This window comes from Macrobrachium nipponense, chromosome 21, assembly GCF_015104395.2.
Source record: "Macrobrachium nipponense isolate FS-2020 chromosome 21, ASM1510439v2, whole genome shotgun sequence".
NCBI lineage: Eukaryota > Metazoa > Arthropoda > Malacostraca > Decapoda > Palaemonidae > Macrobrachium > Macrobrachium nipponense.
The window spans coordinates 29,994,784-30,019,113 of record NC_087212.1 but is presented as its reverse complement, the minus strand read 5'-3'; the positions used below and the strand labels follow the sequence as shown (position 1 = coordinate 30,019,113).

The 24,330-nt window shown below is 39.9% G+C and overlaps 1 protein-coding gene across 5 annotated transcripts in view; it reads right to left on the bottom strand.

Moving 5' to 3' along the window:
* The window catches only part of LOC135197889 (alpha-(1,3)-fucosyltransferase C-like), a 148,964-nt gene extending 142,396 nt beyond the window's left edge, over positions 1 to 6,568 (bottom strand). For 2 of the 5 annotated variants that reach the window (XM_064225101.1, XM_064225105.1), the window contains exon 1: positions 6,073 to 6,308. The gene's annotated coding sequence lies outside the window, so the exon portion shown is untranslated. The other 3 variants (XM_064225103.1, XM_064225102.1, XM_064225104.1) reach the window with 3 other exon arrangements.
* Between the last annotated feature and the right edge of the window lie 17,762 nt (positions 6,569 to 24,330).

Below are 24,330 nucleotides of genomic sequence, written 5' to 3'. Positions count from 1 at the left end.
GACCTTGGCTGCACGGTCACTTGTAGATGACCATACACTTGGTGACGCTCGCAAGCGAGCGGCCGAGACAGTTCCCAGTCCAGAGGTGGAACCTCTGGAGCCGGGAGCAGAGGTACCTGCGGTAGCCAGTACCCCTATGGTCCCCATCTTCTTCTTTCCTGGGGAAGGAGAGACGGGCCCAGTGGAAGACCCACCTGTCTCACCAGAGCAAGACAGACCCTTAGAAGTCTCTGTGCGAGACTTCTTGGGGGGGGAGGCCACCTTCTTCTTCCTCGGCTGGGGGCCCTTGGAAGTCGAAGGGGAAGAGGCAGCAGAAGATGACGACGACACCTTCCTCTTCTTCCTGGACTTCCTCTTTGCCAGCTTCCTCAGGACAACTGACAAGTCCTCCATCCAGGACAGAGTTGGGGCAGTTGCGGTAGCAACATGGCCCAACTGCACCTGTCCGGAGGGACCTGCAGGAGCAGCAGTGGAGAGAATGCTTCCTCGAGGAGGGTTACGAAACTCTTGCCTGGCAGGCAAAGCGTTTGCCACCATTGAGAAGGGTCGGTCGCGTCTGGTGTTTGGGTGGGACTGAGCGTACACCTGACAGGAGACAGCCAATACCATCCTCCGACTCTTCCAAGTCCTCATCGAGGCTGAAACCTCCCAAGAGGGCTGGATGGGCAGCCCCCACTGGTCTCTGCGAGCACAGTCCCGCGGGAATGTCACGTCAACCCTGGGTAAAGGACGATCGCTGCGCAAGCGATTGCCGGTCGGGGGAGTCACCTGAGAAACTCTTACCATCCTTCCCCTCTGTGCCTGGGTCCTGACATGGTGAGTGTACTCAGCAGTCTGGACCTTGGCTGCATGGTGCACTCGGTGACACTCGCAAGCGAGCGGCCTAAACAGTTCCCGGTCTGGAGGTGGAACCTCTGGAGCCGGGAGAGGAGGTACCAGCGGTGGCTGGTACCTCCATGGTCCCCGTCTTCTTCTTCCCTGAGGAAGGAGAGACGGGCCCCTTTCCCGGAGGAACGGGAGGACCAGCGGAAGACCCACCTGTCTCACCAGAGCGAGACAGACCCTTAGAAGTCCCGTAACAAGACTTATTAGGGGGGGAGACCACTTTCTCTTCTACGGCAAAGCCTTAGAAGTCGAAGAGGTGGAGACATGAAAATATGATGATCTCGTAGAGGAGGATGACAACACTTGACAAGCTCTCTTTCTCTTCGATTCCTCCAAATTCTGCCAGACTTCTACCATCAGGAATAAATAAACATCACAGGGTAGCGTCAAAGCTTTGTCCAGTGACGTAACTCCAAGGTAGAAGTGGTAAATGAATATGATTATCAGCAGGAGTTCAGTACACACACTCGAGCATCGGTATCACAACATGCTACGAGTCACGGTTACAATTCCAAGGTTACGGTAACCAATACGAAGAGCTATCCAACCAATACTGCTGTAAACACAATCACCACTGTTAGTCTGTAAAATAAGGAAAAAATTATTAAAGTAATAAGGATACTCTCTCGCATCCAAGGGCACCGCCCTCCGAAGTGAGAGAACATCCCCCAAACATCAACACCATACGCCGCTTCTTCTACCTTCGTCCGATAGTAAGTGAAAGGATGAAGGAGAAGAGAAATTACCATAAAAACAAAACAAGGACAAACCTTTGAAGTTCCCCTCAGCAATTCCTGAGTGTCACCGTAATTTTCGGATGAATACATGTCTCGTTACAGAATCAATATCACTCACGTTAAATACATGTCTCATTCTCACGTTAAATACATATCTCGTCCTCACATTAAAGGGCGAAAGAATGTAAATATGTTGGCATACCTTTGCTGCCATCTCTCAACACAAGTAGAGAGGCGGCTATAAAGGATATCACAAAAAGTGGGTTTGTACATTAATTGAATTTAATATTAATATCAAACACCGTACATATATACATATTTATTTAAAAACAAAAATAAACCAGAAAGATCCCACCAGGAAAAAAGATCAACGACCTGTCAGCCAGAGCTCACAAACACACGTCTTCATCGGAAGACGGCCAAAAACTAAGTGGAGTGTTTACATCAGGGCAGGCTAGCCTACCCGCCTGCCACACAGTAGTTACTGCCTAACCACCTTGTTCAAGAATTTAACGGCTGTAATTCCAGCTACATCGAAAGTAATTCCTTATGTAAAGGACCGAGGGTTTGTATATTGTGTACAAACAAAAGTAGGGTGTCTTTTACCCTGTAGATAGTGTTGCATTCAGAGGCTCTTAGTGCCCTAGCTGCTGCTGGAATTATATATATATGATGCCTATTTGATTGACTAATATATGATCATAGCCTCTTCATTTTGTCATCTTGTACATTGTCTCAGAATTGTATATTCTCATCAAAACAGTTTAATTATTAACATACTGTTCAACCGGCAGTAAACACTGTTACTAAATGTTGACACCTTCTTAAGCACATGGTCCCTGTATTTAGTACATTTGCAAGATGTTTCTAACCATTTCATTCTGATATGTTTAAAGAAGTTAAGAGCAATTCATCCAAAAATGTGCATTATTTAGTTTTTATGGAAATAATCTGCGTGATTGCTTTTGTGATGTTGAGCAAAAGATTCATCCAAAATAAAGGTGCATAATTGAATTTTGATGAAAATAATCTGTGATAGGCATCATGTGTGTGTGTGTGTGTGTGTGTGTGTGTGTGTGTGTGTGTGTGTGTGTGTGTGTGTGGTGTGTGTGTGTGTATCCAGCATCGGTGACAGATAGGGCACTAAGAGCCAACAGAATGCAACACTATCTACAGGGCAAAAATGCCCTGAACGCAAAAGCAGACTGTCCCCTTTGATTATCAGTTCTAAATTTGAATTTGTTCAATGATCCCAGTGTAGCATGTACAACATTATCAATAAAAAACATGTAAAACAAATAAATATTAATAAAAAAAAAAGCTTCCAGTATGTCAAGCACGGGCACCCTGGATGCAAGTTCATTTTCCTTCATCAGTACAAGGCGCTCTGAAAGCAAGAAGCATTTCTAGGATGCCGTACAGGGCACCCTGAATGCAAGAAGCATTTCTCAAATACGGTAAAGGGCGCCCTGTACGCAATTCAGATTTCTCATATTCGGTACAAGGCACCCTGGAAATAACCTTGGCCATTGGGTACAGGGCGCCCTGGAAATAACAACTTCGAAAACAAAACGTGGAGGTGATGGAAGGCGAGTGCAAGGCATTCCCTAGCTCAGCCACATAACAGTTAGCGTAAAGGTCTTGTTACCAAGTTCAACAAGCTCTGCAGCTAACACTGAAGATACCTCTGTATGAAATGGGATGGTCTGTCATTTTGTAGGAACAAATTTCTGGCTTATCTAAAACAAACGCGGTTTCCCATCTCAACAGAGCCTATAACCTGCACTAAAAGAGAAAGCCAAAAGTCTTATTGTTAAAAAACAATGAAGAAATTTACACCAGTTGGAACTGCAATTTCCAGCAAGTATAAATTCTTATATGTACATTGGTACCTGTATTGGTAAAGTATGAGAAGTGGGGCTCTTTTACTCACCTTGTTGACTAGCTAACATCTAAACAACCAGTCTTAGGTCTAATACTTTTATCTTTTAAACACACTCAAAATGATGCTGTCATGAATTTTGCCCCACAACTGGGCTCTGGTTCTCTCCTGGTGGTCTTGGCAAAGGTTGAGTGAGAGGGTACTGCTTTTTACAAATTTTATTACAAATATAACCCATCTTTACTTTTATATATACTACAATTAAACAACTGAATGACACATGAATGGACAACTGCTGCAACACAAAATCAAATGGCAGTCACATGGTCCACACATAATGAATTCAAAGGAAAAGGGAACTGGCTCATGAAAACTTTGATTCTACTAATATTGTCCAAAGACCATTGATGGAACCAAGCCCTGACCGAAACAGACAGGCTAATGATAAATCTTTACATAACAGTGAATAATGTGATTCTGGTTATGAGCTCAAGGTGACACAGAATGTCCTACCTGGACAACAGCTCTTGAGGGGAAGGCAGTATTTCACTCTGTAGGCCTTATTGTCACTTCTTATGCCAGTTTTTCTTTTTAAAAATCCAATTATACTACAAAATCGGTGGTTAGTTATTATTAACAACAGATTAGCGGGATTCTGCAGCTCCACACAAATACATTACACATAGTAGTTACTCGAACACAAAGGGAACCAATTACCCTGCTGTCTGACTTCTTCCCTTGCTAAATTGAGAACGTAGGTGAAGCTTTTGTCTGGAAAAATGTAACTCAAATTTTTTTTGATAGATGCATAGCTTCTGCAACCTGGGTGCAGTTTATGGTGAATATTTATGTAAAAGATGATAAATCTTAAGTTAAATTTTAACATGACACTTAACAATATGAAGAGAACAAATAGCAAAAGTTAGAGAGCAACTTTGAGCAACTAGCTACCACACCAAAAATAATAACAGTAGATACAACAGTACAAAAATGTGTCAAATACTGTAGTGAACGCCTTAAGAAATAAAATACTAAAATTCCAGGTAGATCTAGGGTACTTATCCACGGCGGCCTTGACTATGGCATTTGCGGTTTTTCTATGCAGTTTTACCTCCTGAACAAGAATTTTAAGCAATGTTTATTCGGACGACTGTAATTAAACACCCAAGGGCCAGTACTATAAACAGCGAAATATATTGGACGCCCCAATCCCAAGTGGATGTCGTATCCGCGGTTATGTTCCTTCCAGTCCATGCGGACTGCTTCTGTTGAAATACCAAATTCCAATGTGGGCATGTATACTGCTTACACTGGGAGAAACTGATGGCAACTTTGCAAGAATTTGGTAATGATGATGGATTTCTCCTCAGTGGTATCCCACAACTATCCCAAACACTTGTTCTCCCCCTCCCTACCCCCTTCCCTTCCTTATAATTATATTATGTTAATTAGCCTAGTACTTGTATTACCTATAAGAGTTGTTTTGGAGGACATACAAGGTTTAACAGTATTATGTTTGTCTTATAGTACTACAATGTAGTAGCATAAATTACATACCTAGTAGTACCTAGGTAAGTTGTTTCGGAAGACAAAAACAGTTTATCATAAAAATACTGTGGTGAACGCCCTAATTAGTGAAAAAATGGCAATAGCCTACTATAAGTTTGGAGGTCTAAGAAAAGCGGGATTAATGGAGATGAAACAGATTTCACACTGGAGTATCTTGGTGATGAAATAGGTTTTTGGTGACGAACGGGGTACCTAGGTGGTGAACCTGATTGGTGATGAAATGGGGGTATACCCAAAGTAACATAACCTAATCTACCTAGTAGGTACCTAGGTATACCAAGGTATCGACAGCCGGCCTGGCTAGCCACCTATTTGTTCCACTTCATAGGTAAATGCGTAGCCAAGATCCTAGGGATGGTACCTAAAATAACTCTTGAGCCCCACCAAAGCCACTGAACAACCGCCCACGCCCCCGCCATGTTATACGTAGCTAGGCCTACAATGGCCATGCACAGCAGAACACCAAGCACACAAAAGTAGCCCAGCCTACCTTACTATAAAAAAAAAAAACTTTTTTCATCTGTCCATTCGCCTGTGGTGTTTCCGTATGGTAACAATGCGTCCCGGGCTTTAGATAGTTACATTAAGGTTACATTCAGCAACAATAATAATATCCTATTTCGAATATTAACGGTGTACTTCCATACAGTAAATTATTAAAACACTTTTCAGTTGCAAATGTACACCCAGATATCCTTTTATTCACCTAAAACTTACACATACCGTAACTATTTAAAGCCCGGGACGCAGTGTTACCATACAAAAACACCACAGGCGGATGGACAGATGAAAAAAACAGAGTACTATAGTTATTCAGCATTGTGAGTCCTAATCCTGCCAACACCCACCCTCAGTGCTCAACCACATAGGCTATTCCTTAACGTAATTATGCTAGGTAGGAAGTACCAGTGACAGAGACACATTTGTCCATTTGGCGAGAGGATCAATGGGTACACGTCAACACACCAAGGGCATAAGGCCTCAGCTGGATGAACTTACCTTTATTAGCCTAGGTAGTAGGTAGTTTATGCAGGTTTAGACTCCAATATGGTAAATAATACCTACAAACGAAGTGGCAACTGCAGCCTTTGCCATCAATAGCATGGCCTCTTTTCCAGTTCCTTAAAATGCCAAAAAATTATAAAATAGAAACGTGATTTTAGTGGCATTAGGAACTATGAGTAACGTTCAAGGAATCACGGACCACGGTCACGGTCACCAACAATTAAAGTTTTTACCCAACATTCGTACCTGTTAGCTTAAGTGTCGTACAATTGCAGGGAGGGATGATGCATGACCCTGTAACATTTACATTTATAGCAAATTGTTCAAGGTGAAACTCGGATTACATTTCATATTTCGTTAGATTTTAAAAGTAAATCAAGTATTATGCATGAATTTAAAGAACTGGAAGAGCAGGAGAGGATTGTAGTGGGGGCAGACTTTCATGGACACCAGGACATGTCGGAAATGAAAAGGACGTAATTGAAGGTGTGCATGGAGGACATGGGATTGGGGAGAGAAACCCAGGAGAGAGTATAGTAGACTTTCCCGTGTCCTTTGATATGGCAAAAGTGAAAGTGAACACATTCTTCAAAAAGAAGAGGGAGCACTTGATAACATACAGGAGTGGCGGTAGATGCACACAAATAGATTACCTCCTTTACAATAGATCAAGGCTGGTGAAAGTTAGGAATTGTAAAGTTATCCCAGGTGACCACGTGGACCCCAACATAGGCTCCTTTGTATGGATTTAAAGATGAAAAGAGAAAAGAAAACGAAAACGAATGGGGGTAAAGAAAATCAAGTGGTATAAATTGTTAGGGAGGGATAATGATAAGAAGAGAGAGTTCAGGAGAAGAGTGCTGGGAAAGGTTGATCTGGGAATTGAAGGTGTGGGAGAATGGTGGAGGCATAATGCATCAGTGATTAGAATACATGGAAAGGAGATACTAGGGGAAACATCTGGAATAGTATGGGAGGAAAAGGAGAGCTGGGGATGGGGGGAAGTGGTGAAGGGTAAAAGGGAGGCAAAGAAGAGATTTGAAGTCACAGCTGGAGGAGGACAGAGAAAGAAACAAAGAAGTAAAAAGGGTGGTAGCTCAAGGTATATGAAGAGGTTTATAATGAACTGGAAACCTAGGAAGGGTTGAGTAAGATGCTCAAACTGTCAAAAGTAAGAAATAAAAGAACAAAGGACATCACCCATATTAAGCAAATGAAAGATAAAGATTGGAATGGTACGGTCATAAAAAAGGAAGAAGACATCCTGAAAAGATGGAAAGAGTATTTCGAACAACTGCTAAATGAAGAAAATGAAAGACTTGTAAGAGAGGATGGACAAGTAAACATGGGAATGGTAATGGGGATATCTAGGGATGAAGTGATACGAGCATTAAAAAGAATGAGGAATGGGAAGGCAACAGGACCTGACTTAATCCCTGTCGAAGTTTGGAAAGCCTTAGGAGAGGAAGGGGTAGACATCTTGTATGATCTGATGGTGAAAATATTCAAACAGGAAAAGATACCAGAAGAATGGCGGGAAAGCATATTGATACCTATATTTAAAGGTAAATGTGATGTCCAGGAATGCAGTAATTATAGAGGTATAGAACTAATGTCTCACACGTTGAAGGTTTTGGAAAGAATAGTAGATAGCAGGCTGAGAGAGGAAGTGAGAATAGGGAAGGAACAGTTAGGATTTATGAAGGGAAGCGGCACAACGGATGGAATATTTTGCATAAGGCAGCTTATGGAGAAATTCAGAGAAAAACAAAGACCTGCATCTGGTATTCATAGACCTTGAAAAGGCCTGTGACAGAGTGCCAAGCCAAGAAATATGGAGATGTTTGAGGGAGAAGATGGTGCCGGAAAAGTGTCAGAATTATTCAGGAGATGTACTGTTGGCCAAAAAACTGGTGGCGGAGTTTCACAATTTTTTGTTCACCTGCCTGACGCACGATTCATGCCTTATTTATCGACTTTTCTTTTCAAAGATGGAAGAAATCATATGTAATGACGTTAAAAACAGTCACTGATATCTTTAGAACATTATGTTATGTTATTGTGTAAAACTATTTTCCATATAGCAAAATTGACGTGACCAAAACGAAGTGATAAAAAACGTCATATCACAACCATAGATATAATTACCAAATGGATAGGAGACACCTATCACTACTCTGTTTTTTTCCATCTGTCCATCCGCCTGTGGTGTTTTTGTATGGTAACACTGCGTCCTGGGCTTTAGATAGTTACATTCAACGATTATAATAATATCCTGTTTCGAATATTAACGGTGTAATTCGCATACAGTAAATTATTAAAACACTTTTCAGTTGCAAATGTACACCCATATATCCTTTTATTTACCTAAAACTTACACAGCGTAACTATAAAGCCCGGGACGCAGTGTTACCATACAAAAACACCACAGGCGGATGGACAGATGAAAAAAAACAGAGTATAGTAGTAGTATCGCATAAACATAGTCCTTAAATTATCATTTCAATATTAAGTTGAAGGTAGTTGAACTATTCCATTTGTTAAATTTTACAGAAAACATTGGAATCTCACAAAATGCTATCAAATTAAAAAAAAAAAAAAAAAAAAAAAACTGATATCCTAACAGTGTGAACCAGGCGACCTCACTCTAATGTCAATGTGTCATTTATTGGTCTAAGAAACATCCCTCAATGAGCGAGACAATTATTGCACTGCATTCGGTACAAGTTCCTATTGGAGAGATACCAAGAAAGCTTAATAAAATGGAGAGAATCATACATAGATGAATCAAATTGTTTAAAGAACGGCAAAATTTTGAACATGGGCCTAGAGGTGGAACACCTCCAAGCACCACAAGAGAGCAAGTCAGTACAGTAGTGTAAATGTTGCTGAGCAACATTCATTTGTGAATTTTGAATTCTAGTGCATCGTCACGACATTGCTGAACCAGGAATCATGACTAGCTCTACGCTTATGACTGGTGTCTGATGAATACTTTAGATGGAGAGGAAGAGAATTTTAAATCTACACTTGAAATCTTTGATAGGTGTCTAATGAATAAGTCTAATGAATAAGCAAACTTACCTTTGTTGGATGAGAGATTCAGTTAGGCTTACTCTTTTCGTTTTGTTTTTTATCGGTGGCCAGTGAATGCCACGGATAGGGAGGGAAACAGTTTCAATGATGCATGCATTTTTTCTTCAAAACCTAAAGAATACATCTTATTGGGGGTATACTTTATTAACATCGGCCTAATCACTCCTATACGCCACCTCCACTCTCTTCTACATCTCAGGCGACTCGAGCCGATTTCTCGTTACGTACTCCATCGCGTGAAAGCATCAGTAATGATAACGCAACGCAGTGATGCCGTTTTTTCTTCACAACATTGGCTTTCAGCAGTGTTACCATAGGCAGTTCATCTTATTTTTTTACTTTATTTATGATTTAATGGTAGAATGAGTATTTTCCGATGTATAATTACACGTCACTAGCTCAATATAAAGTATTTTTGACAAAGAAAAATAAAGGATTTCAATAAATTTCATTTGTATAAATAAGCAGGATATGTTTTATATCTTTATTTTCATAATAAAACATAAAAAGGCAAAGTGAAGAATTTTTTTTCTTCAGTGCCGTGCCCTGTGATCGGAAAAGCCACGGAGGGTTGCCAGATGTCACCAGAAAGCCACACTAATAGACGAAATTCCTCAAAACGGCAAACCTGGACAACGGACGCCTTAAAATGCATGTTTATAAATTATTTTCTGTTCAAAGAAACTTTATCTTTCATTCCCCAAAATATGTGCATACACTCATGTTACACCCTGTAGCCGTCAAAGAGCAACCCTTGATTAAAGCAGTAGGTTTTTCTTGAAAAAAAAAAAATAAAAACATATGAAATAGACTTAAACGAGAACGTCACCTTTCATATTTCTTATCCTTTCAGCTACTTATAATATGCTTATGGTAGTAGGTCTAGGTATACATGTGAAACTCATTTGAATTAATTTTCATTTAGAAGAAATGAATAGCTACAGAAAGATCAACCTATGAGAGCTTTAATGAAAGTAAGCCTTTCTTAATGTATTCGTCAGTTTTGACTCCCACAGCTTTCCAACGTGTCCAAATGAAACAGGATGATATGCAAGGAATTCGATAAAAAAATAAGACTGAATTATATTCGTTTGATTTTTTTATGATTGCTTTTTTACTTTGAATAGCCAGGTCTGAGTTAATTATGTTAAGCAGTTATGAAAAGGATAAGAACTTAAGAAAGGCGAACATGGCTAATAAAACAAGAATAACGGGAATAATCAAATAAAGCAGATTAATACACACACATTATATATATATATATATATATATATATATATATATATATCTATATATATGATATATATATATATTATTATATATATATAGATAGATATATGTCTATATATATCTATATATATGTCGATTTAAATTTAAATATTTATTTATATTACGTATCCGAGAGAGTATACTGCTGAAAATAGACCTAAGCTAATCATGTGTGAAAATCAGAAGTCCAATTTAGGCCCACTAAATGTGTCATGCAAATTATTTTATTGATCAAAGGACAAAATTAGTTTAATTAAACATCATTTTCAAAGAATGTTGACGCCTTGGTGTATTCTTTATCGGCTGTAGGACACGAAATGACAACACCCCAGTGCAGTACGATACGTTGAGTCAAACTCGAGCGGCAGCAAAGCCAACATCAAAAGGCAAAAGGCTTCGGTATAGAGTTAAGAATAAAATTAGAAATCGTGGACCCATCGGTATATAATTTCCTTACTTTGCAAAATAATTATCTTTAATGCGTTGAATATGTCTACTCTATTCTAATGTAATTTATTTCAAGTATAGCACCTTTGAAAGGAAATGTTATTTATTGTTAAGTAAATAATCTGGCACCTGCATATGGCAATATTTCCATAACGAACGATGAATTAAGAAACTACGCCTTTTCTTCGTTGGCCGTCTGTACAGGAATGTGAATACTAGAGTAAGGAGCAGTGTTGGAGAGACGGATGGATTTGAGATAGGAGTTGGATTACACCAGGGGTCAGCACTTAGCCCATTCATCTTCAACATCGTGATGGATGTAATGACCAGGGATGTTAGAGAAGCAGTGCCATGGTGCATATTATACGTGGATGACATTGTGTTGTGTTCAGAGAGGAGGGAGAGGTTGGAGGGGAGGTTGGAGAGGTGGAGAGCAGCACTTGAGGAGAGAGGAATGAGAATAAGCAGATCAAAAACCGAATATATGTGTTCCAGTATTACTGAGGACGGTGGAAGTAGCATAAGATTGGGTGGGGAAGAAATAAAGAAAGTACAGAAGTTCAAGTACTTAGGGTCCGTATTAGAGGATAGTGGAAGCATGGACCAAGAGGTGAGACACCGAATTCAGGCAGGATGGAATAACTGGAGGTCTGCATCAGGGGTCCTCTGTGACAAGAAGGTCCCTCTGAAATTGAAAGGAAAGTTTCATAGGACGGTAGTCAGACCAGCAATGTTATATGGAGCAGTAATAGCAAGTATGAGGAAAACAGGAGAAGAAGATGGATGTAGCAGAAATGAGAATGTTGAGATGGATGTCGGGAGTAACAAGGGAAGATAGGATTAGAAATGAGTATATAAGAGGATCGACAAAGGTAATTGAAATATCGAAGAAAATACAGGAAGGAAGGCTTCGATGGAATGGACACCTGTTACAAAGGGAGGAACGTCATGTTGGAAGACATACGATGGAAATGGAAGTGCGGGGTAGAAGGAAGAAGGGAAGACCAAGAAAGAGATGGCGTGATTGTATAGGGGGAGATGTGGTATTGAAAGGTATAAATGAGAACGAGGCACAGGACAGAAATCGATGGAGACGACTCATTCATATAATGGGTTTAAGCTAGGAAGAAGAAGATACATGAATTTAAAGTTAACATACTCAGCTCTGCTCAAATATGTTATGAATAGGTATTTTGATAAAATATATTGTTATGTTTATTTCTTTCAAATTATGAAACCCAATTCTAAATTTTAATAAAATAGGTAATATTTGACAATGCTACTTAAAAGACAGATCACTGGAGTTAAAACATATCAATCTCATACATGATTCAAAGTATTTTTTTTTAACTACTCAAGCTTTAGAATCACATGACAGAAATTTAATCAAACGGTCGATCTAATTTCGGTAAACTACAAATCTTTAAAATAATATAATGATGAGATAAACTGGAAATGATGAAGACTTGAGCATAAAATGTGTTCGTAATGGTTTGCATTCTTTTAGTACATGCAGGTACTACCTATTGGATCATTGGGGTTATTCATCTTTAGTTAACAGGTGTTATAACATATGTGACCAGATAAAATTAGGGCACGTAGCACTTTTTTCGTATGAAGACCGTCTATATATTTATTCCGTTGCTACCAGATTCACTATTGCATAAACTCCCCTGTTGTAACTTCTAACGGGGCTCAGAAAAGTTGAAATGAGAAGAATGGCTACATTCAACATGGTTAGTATATAGCTGCAACTTGTAAGCCCTGTTGGCATCGACAATTGTCTACAACAGCAAATTCAACATTATTTCCACTTTTATGTCAGCTCCGCCTATCGTAAAGAACTGATATTTTAAGTTTTGTAAAAGAGAAGGTTGAGAAATGAGTAGAGATACAATTATATGCAGTGGAATTGCGATGCCACTAATTTAAGTGAAGCAAGATACAATAAAAATACAAAAAGTTTCATTGACTTTTTTTTAAATAGTTCCATATAGTAGCCTACTTCTCAACGAAATCAAACATTTCTTGAAAGAATAGCGCAGTTATATGCTGCATACAAATCTTATTCACACAATAAGGTACCTTTCATTTACTTAAACCGAAAGAATGTATTGCAGAATGGAAGGAAAACAAAGAAATGTAGCTAAATGTAATAAATTTTTTCATGTTAGTCACTGTTTGATCTGTGGTCACAGGCTTTCAGCGGGGTCGCTGACAGGACCATAATTTTTAACCAATTATTTAATGAGGCTATTTCCGCCTTTGTTTGGACCGTTGATGATAGATATTTCACAAAACTTGGAAACTTCGGCATTATCGTTCCTTTAATTATCATTTAATAATAAAATTAATTCAATTTTTCCAAAGAGAGAGGAATGCCTACTGTCCTGAGGATTAGACTTTTGCCTCCCCAACTTTCGCCCAAATTACTAAACAATTGTTTTTGCCTCTCGAGAGACTTTTTCAGCAAATGATTAAACTTCCCTTTTGCGATAACATAATCATAAATTTCAGCCCTCGCCCATAGCTCTTTAAATAATCTTAAAACTAAACGGGCTTATTTTATTTTTTGCCAAGAATGATTATTACATTTTGAAAATCCTACTTTGGGTTTCAGAGACAGTGCAAGCACGTATTTTGGCAATCACTCTGTAACGAACGCTCGTATCAGAACGAGATTTTGCTATAGTGTATTACACCCAGTGTCGTAATTTATAAGGGTATCGTGAATCACTAATTGTAAAGAATAAACATACTTGTCCCTGTACCACGAAGCAAAAACTCGATTAGCCAGAAATGGATACGAACACAACAATATAAAGCTCCGCCTACCCTCTCCCCCCACCACAACCGCCACCCAAGTCCTTCTTTCTTCCCTCACCTTCCCTTCTCTCTCTCTCTCTGAAAGTTGCTTATGTTTAAACTTATTTTGTATGATTTTTCTATCTATCTATCTAATAATATGCATTCTTGTATATATCTAACGACCCAGTCGGTTGTTAGCTGCCAGTTGACTGATTTATTTATGCATTGATCCGCTCATCTCTCCCCCCGCCCCTCTCTCTCTCTCTCTCAAAGCTTCAGTTTAAACATGTTTTGTTCGTTTTTTTATATCTATCTAGTGTATATATTAACGATTCACTCGGTTGTTACCTGCCAATTGACTGATTTATTTATGCACTGATCCGCTCATCTCTCTCTTTTTCTCGCCGTGGTAGTGGTAGTACCTAAAATAGTTATTAGAGCGAGAGATGTCTGAATGTATGGTGGAGCAGTAAAACGATAGGCACTATGATTTATGGTAAAGCGACTGTTATACTTGTGGTTGGTTACCTTCTTCGTAATTCTCATTTGGACTCTGTTTCAGCAATATAGTACTTGTATTACGAAGGTGAAGAAGAGGTGGCCACCACGGAACGTAACTGTCGGCACGGTTGCAGAAATTCGTTTGTCACGCAACTTTTCAACTTTTTAAGCCATGAAAAAACCGCCAATTGCCTTCAGATTGGTTTGAATAGGTAACTGGTTATAGTTACTCTGTGTTACAAATAAAAATTGAGCCTCTCTACCGGACATTCATTAGAGTTAAAGCCTTGATTATACCGATGCACATATAACAGTCGCTTTACCATAAATCATAGTGTCTATCATTTTACTGCTCCACCATACATTCAGATATCACTCACTCCAATAACCATACCACTACCACAGAGAGAGAGAGAGAGAGAGAGAGAGAGAGAGAGAGAGAGAGAGAGAGAGAGAGAGAGATGAGCGGATCGGTGCATAAATAAATCAGTCAACTGGCAGGTAACAACCGAGTGAATCTTTAGATATATACACCAATATAAACTATTATTAGATAGCTAGAAAAAATCGTACAAGATATGTCTAATCTGAAGTAACTTACTGAGAGAAGGGAAGGTGATGGAAGGAAGGACGGGGGTGGCGGTGGAGGGAGGGGGGAGAGGGTAGGCGAAGTTTTTTTACTGTTGTGTTCGTAGCCATTTCTGGCTAATGGCGTTTTTGCCTCTTGGTACAGGGACAAGTGTCTTCATTCTCTACAATTAGTGATTCACGATACCCTTATAAATTACGGCACTGGATGTAATACACTATAGCAAAATCTCGTTCTGATACGAGTGTTCGTTACAGAGTGATTGCCAAAAAACGTGCTTGTACTGTCTCTGAAACCCATAGTAGTCAAAGATAAAAATTTAATAATTACCTGTCCAGACAAAGGTAAAGGCACAGTTATCTGTGAGGAATTCCTCTCACAACGATTTTATTTTCTAATGTTTTTGTGTATTCGATTGTTTCCATGCTATTTGTCTTTTATTATAGTTATTAGTGTCTGTCTCATAAGAAATTATTGATTGATTTTCACTGCGTATTGCCGTTTGTCAGGTAATCGACAGACAGGAACTATGTTACTGTATTTGTATTCATGTGAAAACCTAATGCATTCGCATGCCCATATATTTTGCAAAGATATGTACGTCTACATTGCATGACATAATAAGGGTGAAAGAACCACATCTACTCGAGAATGACACTCTTAACATTATTTTATCTGATTTTGCTATATTCTGGTACGTAGTATCTGTGGTGCGGTTAGCATCGAAAGAATGATTTTACACAAAGACGAAGTCTTTTGACATAACGTCGGTAGACGTTTTAGTAACAAAGTATAATTACTGTTTTAGTTATGATGATTCATTTGTCTTTATATATATGAAATTGTTCTTGGTGAATGTATTGCGCATATTACGTATGGTAAGAGTTGGTGTCATTGGGTCTTGTTTGTGCCTCTCGCCAGAGAAGCCATTAGGAGAGGTCAAAAGATCGGGAGGGGAAAGGAAGGGTAGCAGTTCGCCCCTCTGAACGCTCCTTTGCGTGCCCCTCTGTGGGTGTGTATGCGTATGTGCGTAGTACACTGTATGGGCATGATATCGCCCAAAATTGTATTGACACACACCACCAATTAATTCACTACATTTAATAAATATGTTGAAGTTGCACACTATTATATTTGGAATTTATTTTTGACAACGAACTTGATAATAATTGTAAAGTTTTTTTTTTATCTTCATGAAAACCTTGTACGTCAGTTCTACAATCGTGGTAATTGAATAACTTGTCTCTTTTCCCCAACAAAACCCGAATGCAGGACGGAACGGACAGCTTCTTGGCTCAACTTTTGAGGTGACCTGTTTTCTAGTGTTGTGTAGTGATGTGGATTTAGAAAGGGCGATTGCCCTGATTCTTTGAATTTTGTCGTAATTTGTTTCATTTGAGTGCCATTGATTTACAATTCCCCTTGAGTGATTAATTTCATTGTCACTTATTGCTCTTTGATATGTTTAACTTTTAGTTATTAAATCAATTTTAACTTTACATTTATCAAATGCCTTTCAATATCCTTCGATTTCATTTCATTTTTCCTATGTTTCAGTTTTGTGGATGGTGAATATAAATTGATCTGATAAACCATTATTGTGTTCGTACTTTAAGGTTATGCAAATAACTTTAGAAACGAGATAACACAGCGGTCCTCTAAGGTCTGAAAATCAACCCGTGAGTACTCGCAACATTTAGAGAGAGAGAGAGAGAGAGAGAGAGAGAGAGAGAGAGAGGCACGTACCTCTCGTCGTATCTCGTGTAGCGATTTATGATCTGAGTTCATGTCTACAAGGACTGCTCAGTAAGTGAAAGTACTTAATTGTGCCACTATTCATTAACGATATTGATGTGTTATCCTCGTTAATAATGAATTGAGTTGAGAGATATCTCCCCGTAATTTAGAAACCGCAAAGGGAGTTATGTGGAGTTGTTACGTAAGGCTTTTAGCGGTTTTTGACCAAGTAACAACGTTAAGCATATAATACAGTCCACTGTAAGTCCATCTTTTTCGCCACAGTTATCCTTGACAGACATAACTACATAATAAAAAAGGGAATGACATTTTTAACGACTCCAATTTACTTCAGTTGGTGACCCAGACCTTTACATTATTACTAAACCCTTAGATAAAATCCACAGATTACCTAGAACACTAAAACAAAAAGTAATAGCTGAAAATACATACCAGGACCTTTTTGTAACTAGGATCTACATGTAGGATTATGTAAGAACTGCCATAGATACACAATTTCAGCCTGGAAAATGTATCCAGGAGATACGAAACGACGGCGCTTAATAAATGGATGAAGGACAGAAACGCGTCTTCATACTCCAATATGCTTATTCTAAGAGAAATTGCTCCTGTTTTCATACCTTGACAAAATAATGGTACAGTCGGCCACATATATTAGTAAACACATTTTAGCCACAAGGGCTGGATGTGATCTGGTAACACTGGAACTGTGCCTCCAGACGTACGATGAAACCCGCCCCTCCACCGTGGCCACCGCCCTCCACACGTCTTCCCACAAATTTTTCCCTCCACCCTTCACACCACCCTTTCAAGCACACGTTTATATCTTCTGCTCCCTCCCTCTAATTTCTCCTTTCTCTCTCACACACACACACACCACACACACCACACACACACACACACATATATATATATATATATATACTATATATATATATATATATATAGATTATATATATAAATAATTTACTTATTATATAATGGGTGAAAGTTCTTACCAAGGTATAGTGAATTCGATATCAAATATTTGCAGCTTATTGTTGCTATTATATGTGTGTGTGTGTGACTGGCATTTCCAACATTCATAATAATAGAAAGGTTATGAGGGCATAGGGGCTATTAAAATTACATATATACATATCTGATAAAAAGTGACCAGTAGATTCTAAAATCAACAATGTGTAATGATAGCTATAAGAAATAATAGTAGATAGGGTAGCGTAAAAGCAGAGAGAGAGAGAGAATAATCAAAGTGCAGTGAAAGTAATGAGAAAGAGAAGGAGAGAGAATAATCAGAGTATGTACAGTGAAAATAACGAGAAAGAGAAAGAGAGGAAGAGAGAGAGAGAGACTTGAGCTTTGGTGTGTGAGCCAGAATTTTATCAACAAAACCTTAGTCACAGGAAGTTGAATCATAACACCATCGTAATTAAAATCTTAAGACCGTCATAAAATCTTTGACCTGTGACCTCGCACCAGACTTACTCAGCTTCTATTGAGAAAGCAGCTCCACCTCCAGGAGGAGGTATTAACATGTTAAATTACTGACTCCGCCTGGAAATATGTTACCCCACCTAAAAGGGGATGGGGAAAAGATAAGCAAAGACTGCTCCACGAATCAAGAATCCAGTTGGGCGGGGAACCAGATCCTACACCGCCTGAGGAGTTGGTGCCGAATTCGAACCGAGGGTGGGTGAATTTGAGAACGACAGAAGAAGAAAGAGAGGACCTGCAACCGTCGTTCAGAAAAGAAGTAGAAATACTGCCAGGGTCCAAAATAGATTTATAAGCTTTGTAGTTGTAACGTGTACCCTTTGCCACAGTAAAGAAAGAAACTCTGCCGTTCGTCTCATTCAAACTTCTCCAGAGAGACTAAGCCAACTAAGATTACTCATCCAGAACTAACATTAAGAAGAAGCATAAAGTTATACATAGAATCAGACTGCAGAACTAATCATCGAGAAAGAAAGATGCCGGTAAGCGAACATAACTCGAACAGTCTACCTTAAAAAGGGCACAACAAATGTATATACATATACTATGATATATATATATATATATATATATATATATATCATATATATATATATATATGTATATATATATAAATATATGATATATATAGATATATATATAAATATATATATATATATATATATATATATAATATATATATTATGTATATAAATATATAAATAAATAAATAAATATATATATATATATATATATATATATACATATATATACATGTATATATACATCGAGCTACAAATGTCCTTTAATATCTAATTTGCTCTACCTCTGAATTAATATATTTTCATATTTGTTAACCAAAGGGGAATTTTTCATTTGATAAGAAATTTGTCGCCTCACAGGCACTAACCATCGAACCCAACAAATTCAGGACACACAGTGAAGCCTTAAACCACACCGCCAGTGTGGTTTAAGGCTTCACTGTGCGTCTTAATTTGTTGGGTTCAATGGTTCAAGCCAGTGAGCCAACAAATTTCTTATCAACTAAAAAATTCCCCTTTGGTTAACATATATGATAATATATTAATTCCAAGGTAGAGTGAATTAGATATTAAAGGACAATTGTAGCTGATGTATGTATATGAATCACAGTGATGTGATATGACTCACACACACACACACACACACACACACACATATATCATATATATATATATATATATATATATATATATATATATATATATATATATGAATTTTTATCACATCAGTGATTCATATACATGCATTATATTACAAATGCCCTATAATATCCATTATGCTCTACCTCGGAATTAATATATTTTCACATATGTTAACCAAAGGAGAATTTTTTAGCTGATTATAATTTTGTCCTCCTGTGGATTCGAACCAATGGACAGAGGAGAAATCCACGAGAGGACGAAATTATTAAGAACTCAATAATTCCCCTTTGGATAACATATAAGGCAATATATTAATTCCGAGGTAGAGCAAATTAGATATCAAAGGACATTTGTAAAGACGTCTTCTTTACCCATTAATTGCGATCATGCACCGCATCTATCAACGCAACAAGAATCACATGTATATATTTGTGTGTAGAATTTCCTGGTCTTTTTGCCAATATATATTTTATCACTGTATGTACATTATGTCTCTTATTATTGTTATTTGATTGTCTGTTAACAAACACAAATTGATTTCACTCAGCATGCGGGTTACGGGGACCTGGGGTCAGGCACCATGTTTCCATCCGCACACTGCTATGTATACCTTTTGCCCAGGTAATAAATCAGTCAGTATCCAGTTCTGCTTTCTTTGGCTCCACAACTGGTGACCCGAAGAGCGAGGGTAAACACAGCAGTTTTAGTTTTGCCATTAATGGACTCACTACAGCCGCTTTACCTTCAGAGAACTTTAACGGAACTATACGATGACAGAGTCTATAGCTCTGAAAGCTCCTTCCTCGACCCACGCCACTAACAGAATAATTATGGCGTACCTTCTTCAGGTACATTCTGGCGTTCTCAAACGGTTTGGCCCTGCCATTTACGATATACGTCGACCGTCTGCGTATAGTTTTGACTTCTGACGAGCCCCAAACACCATTAACAGACTAAATACAGCACTTAATTTGCTTTTTAATGTGAGTCAAAATGGTAGACACTGAGGCAAAAAGTCGTTCCAAGGACACAGAGATCCTCTGCATCCCCCCTCTCGCCTTTGAAGGCAGCTATACCCCAGACGATGAAACTGCCACCGCATCATGGTTCCTGTGGGCAGATGTTTATTTCCATGTAGCTAAAATCACGGACGGAGAAACCAAAAAGACGTCACCTGACAATGTTGCCAGAGGAGATCTTCAACAGAATCACCCCCATGGTTGGACTCGCAGCCGGACAAAGTAAAGTACGAAGGCCTACGAAAGAAACTCACTGACACGTACTCCATGCCTGTCCCAGAGAGAGCCCAACGTGTCTTTGACCTGATGATCCAGTCCCTGGGGGACGCATCACCCAGGGACACCCGCAGGAGGTGAGAGCACAAATCCTGGAAGCAGACTAGCTCTCGATGTACGAATTGGTAAACGTCACACACAAACTCCACGAGGCCTCCATGGCCTCCAGGCATGCCATAAGACACTCCAGCCTGCAGCCTGGTAGCAGAAGACGCCAAGAAAGGCGACACGAACACAGTATACAGGATGAAGGCTGTCACTGCAGCAGAAGATGAGGACAAATCCAACCTGGTGTTACTTCCACCGGAGATTTGGAAAGGATGCCAAAAATTGCAGAACCCCCTGTTCTTTCACAAAAAACTAGGAAGGTGGCCACCCATAACAGCAGTGGCTGCAAACATTAGAGAATCCCAGCCAGTGGGATTCTTCATCCATGACGCCATATCAGGACGACAGATCCTGATCAACACGTGGGCTATGCAGTCTATGTTTCAACTGTTGGGGAAGGACCGCGACTGCATGTCCGGCACTGCAGCTGCACTAGTGGCCGCAAATGGAAGCCCCATCCGCTGCTACAGAACTTGGACTCACAGAATATCAACCTGGGCCATAAATACAAATGGCCCTTCGTCATTGTGGTTGTAAAGTTTCCCTTACTAGACACCGATTTCTTCACATAACATAGACTGCTGGTAGACATCGGCTGAAAACGCCTGCTGGATACCAAACCTGCTGCTCCTGACTGCTCTCTGCCGGACTGGGAATGTCCGCCGTATGCTCCACCTCATTGAACAAATACAGCGCATTCCTGCATGAATTCCCAGATGTCTTCTAGCCAGAACTGCATCAGGTGCCAGGCACTCAGGCCAAGCACGGTATCCAGCACCACATCACCTCCACAGGCCCGCCGACACATGCCAAGTCCTGCCGCCCAAGAATCTCCAGGATGCTAAAAGAGCATTCACCAAGATGGAAAGGATGGGTACTATCTGCAAAAAGGTATTGAGTCCATGGGCGTCCCCCCTCCACATGGTGAAGAAACCAGATGGTTCCTGGAGACCCTTTGGGGACTATCATTGGCTGAACCTAGTGACAATGCTGGACCACTATCCCCTGCCAAACATGCAGGACCTAACAGGAGCCCTGAACTGGGCCAAGATATTCACAAAAATGGATTTGCTTAAGTCTTATTTTCAGGTATCAGTAAATCTCGACGACATTCTAAAGACAGCCATCATCACGCTGTTTGTGATATATACCTTCTCTTACTCGACCTTAAGCCTCAGGAATGCCGGGGCCACATTGCAATGCCTGATGGACAGCATCTTGGGGGACCTACCTTTCTGTATCTGCTACGTGGATGACATCCTGATCTTCTCCAGGTCTCTGGAGGAACACCTGGGTCACATCCTGGCTGTGCTGAAATGCCTTCAGGAGAACGGATTGACTGTCAGGTTCAACAAATGTACCTTCGGAGTGGAGAAGGTAGACTTACTGGGGCATAAGATCTCTCCGACAGGTGTCACCCCATGGCCTCCAAGGTGGATGCAGTGAAGGATTTTCCAACACCAAAAATGATCCAGTCCCTGGAGGAGTTCTTCGGTATGGTCAACTACTACCGACGATTTGTGCCAGACATCGCCCACATTATGTATCCCCTAACCAGAGTGCTGAAGGGGTTGCCAAAAGCACTGACTTGGAAAGTCCCGCAGCAAAAGGCATTCGAACAGATGAAGGCAGCCTTCACAAAGCCACCACCGTAACATATCAAGACCTCACCGGCCCCCTGAAACTTACCACCGAGACCAGCATTGCCACTCGTGGAGCCGTGCTGGAGCAGATAGTAGACGGTTAAAGCTACCGGAGACCCACTACAGTGCATTTGATAGGGAACTGCTGGCAATCTACAAAGCCGTGCGGCACTTCAAGTACCTCTTGGATGGCAGCCCTTTCACCATCCTAACATACCACAAGCCGTTGATACATGCATTTACGAAGGTGGGAGACACATGGTTGGCAAGACAGCAATGACACCTGGCTGCCGTTTCCTAATTCAGATGCATCATCAGCTACGTCTTGGCCAAGAAGAACTCCCGTAGCCGACGCCCTATCAAGGATTGAAATAAATTTGGTCCACCTGGGCATAGACTACAGACCTGGAACAGGCCACAGACCTGGAAACGGCAGCCTACCGCACTGAAGTGGGAAGACATGCCAATAGGTGAATCAGGATCAGCACTGCCCTGTGATACCAGCACAGGCCACCCCCACCCCCTGATACCCGCATCATGAAGAAAGCAGGCGTTTGACATCACAATGAACAACAACGTGTTTGATGACGGAGAAATTCGTGTGGCACGGGATCAGGAAGGACGTACAAGAATGGGCAAAGAACTGCCATGCCAGACAAGTAAGATCACCTGGCACACAGAATCAGGCATCTGAGACTTCCCTCAACCACAATGGCATTTCGGGCACATCCACATAGACGTCGTAGGACCTCTGCCGCAATCAGGAGGCGCCAGATACCTCCTGATAATCATAGACCGTTCCACAAGATGGCCGGAAGCAACCCTAATGGTAGAGGCATCAAGCACCTGCATGGAACCCCTACTGTCAAGTTGGATAAGCTGTTTCAGTGTGCTGGACGATATAGCTAAAGACAGGGGTCTGGCATTCTTGCCGGAACTCTAGGTCTCCCTGGCATGCCTGATGGGGACAACACTCCACAGTACAATGGCATACAACCCTGCGGCCAACAGTATGGTGGAAAGGACCCATCATTCATTAAAAGCAGCTCTGATGGCACGTAAAGACATCTTCTTTGCCCATTAATTACGATCATAAACCACATCTATCAACGCAACAAAAATCACATGTATATATTTGTATGTAGAATTTCCTGGTCTTTTCACCGATATATATTTTATCACTGTATGCACTACATTACGTCTCTTGTTATTGTTATTTGATTGACTGTTAACAAACACAAATTGCTCTCACTCAGTGTGCAGGTCACGGGGACCAGGGGTCGGACACCATGTTTCTGTCTGCAGGCTGCTATGTATACCTTTTGCCCAGGTAATAAATCAGTCAGTACTCAGTTCTACTCTCTTTGACTCCGCAACATATAGTATATGATATATATATATATATATATATATATATATATATATATATATATATATATATATATATATATATATATATATATATATATAGGAAAAACTAAGCCCTATTAATAATAATAATCCTATGACTTGTCTTTCACTCTGCATGGTGATTTTCCTGTAAGGACAAGGTCCTTTTCGTTATTTTTATTCCACCATAACATGCTAAATTCTAATGTGCACACACACACACATATTATATATATATATAATATGTGTGTGTGTGCACATTAGAATTTAGCATGTTATGGTGGAATAAAAATAACGAAAATAACGAAAGGACGTTGTCCTTACAGGAAAATCACCATGCAGAGTGAAAGACAAGTCATAGGATTATTATTATTAATAGGGCTTAGTTTTTCCAGACCTTTGAGTCTCAAGTAAACTCTTCTCGGGCTGGTTCCCAGGGATTAATCCTGAGAAGAAGGAGAAGGAGAGAGAGATCTAAAATTTAGACTTTATTTAAGAAACCTGTCTTACTTAAAAAATATATTATGTTGTTCATTGAAAAATCTTTGCTTTCAGCAAGAATACTATTCATTTTTGAATTCCGTAGATAAATTGATCTTTGTTGGGCCCAATTTGGGCATTCAATAAGTAAATGCTGCACTGGCATGGTGTATGACATCTATTACATTTTATTGGGTCAGCATGTGGTGTTG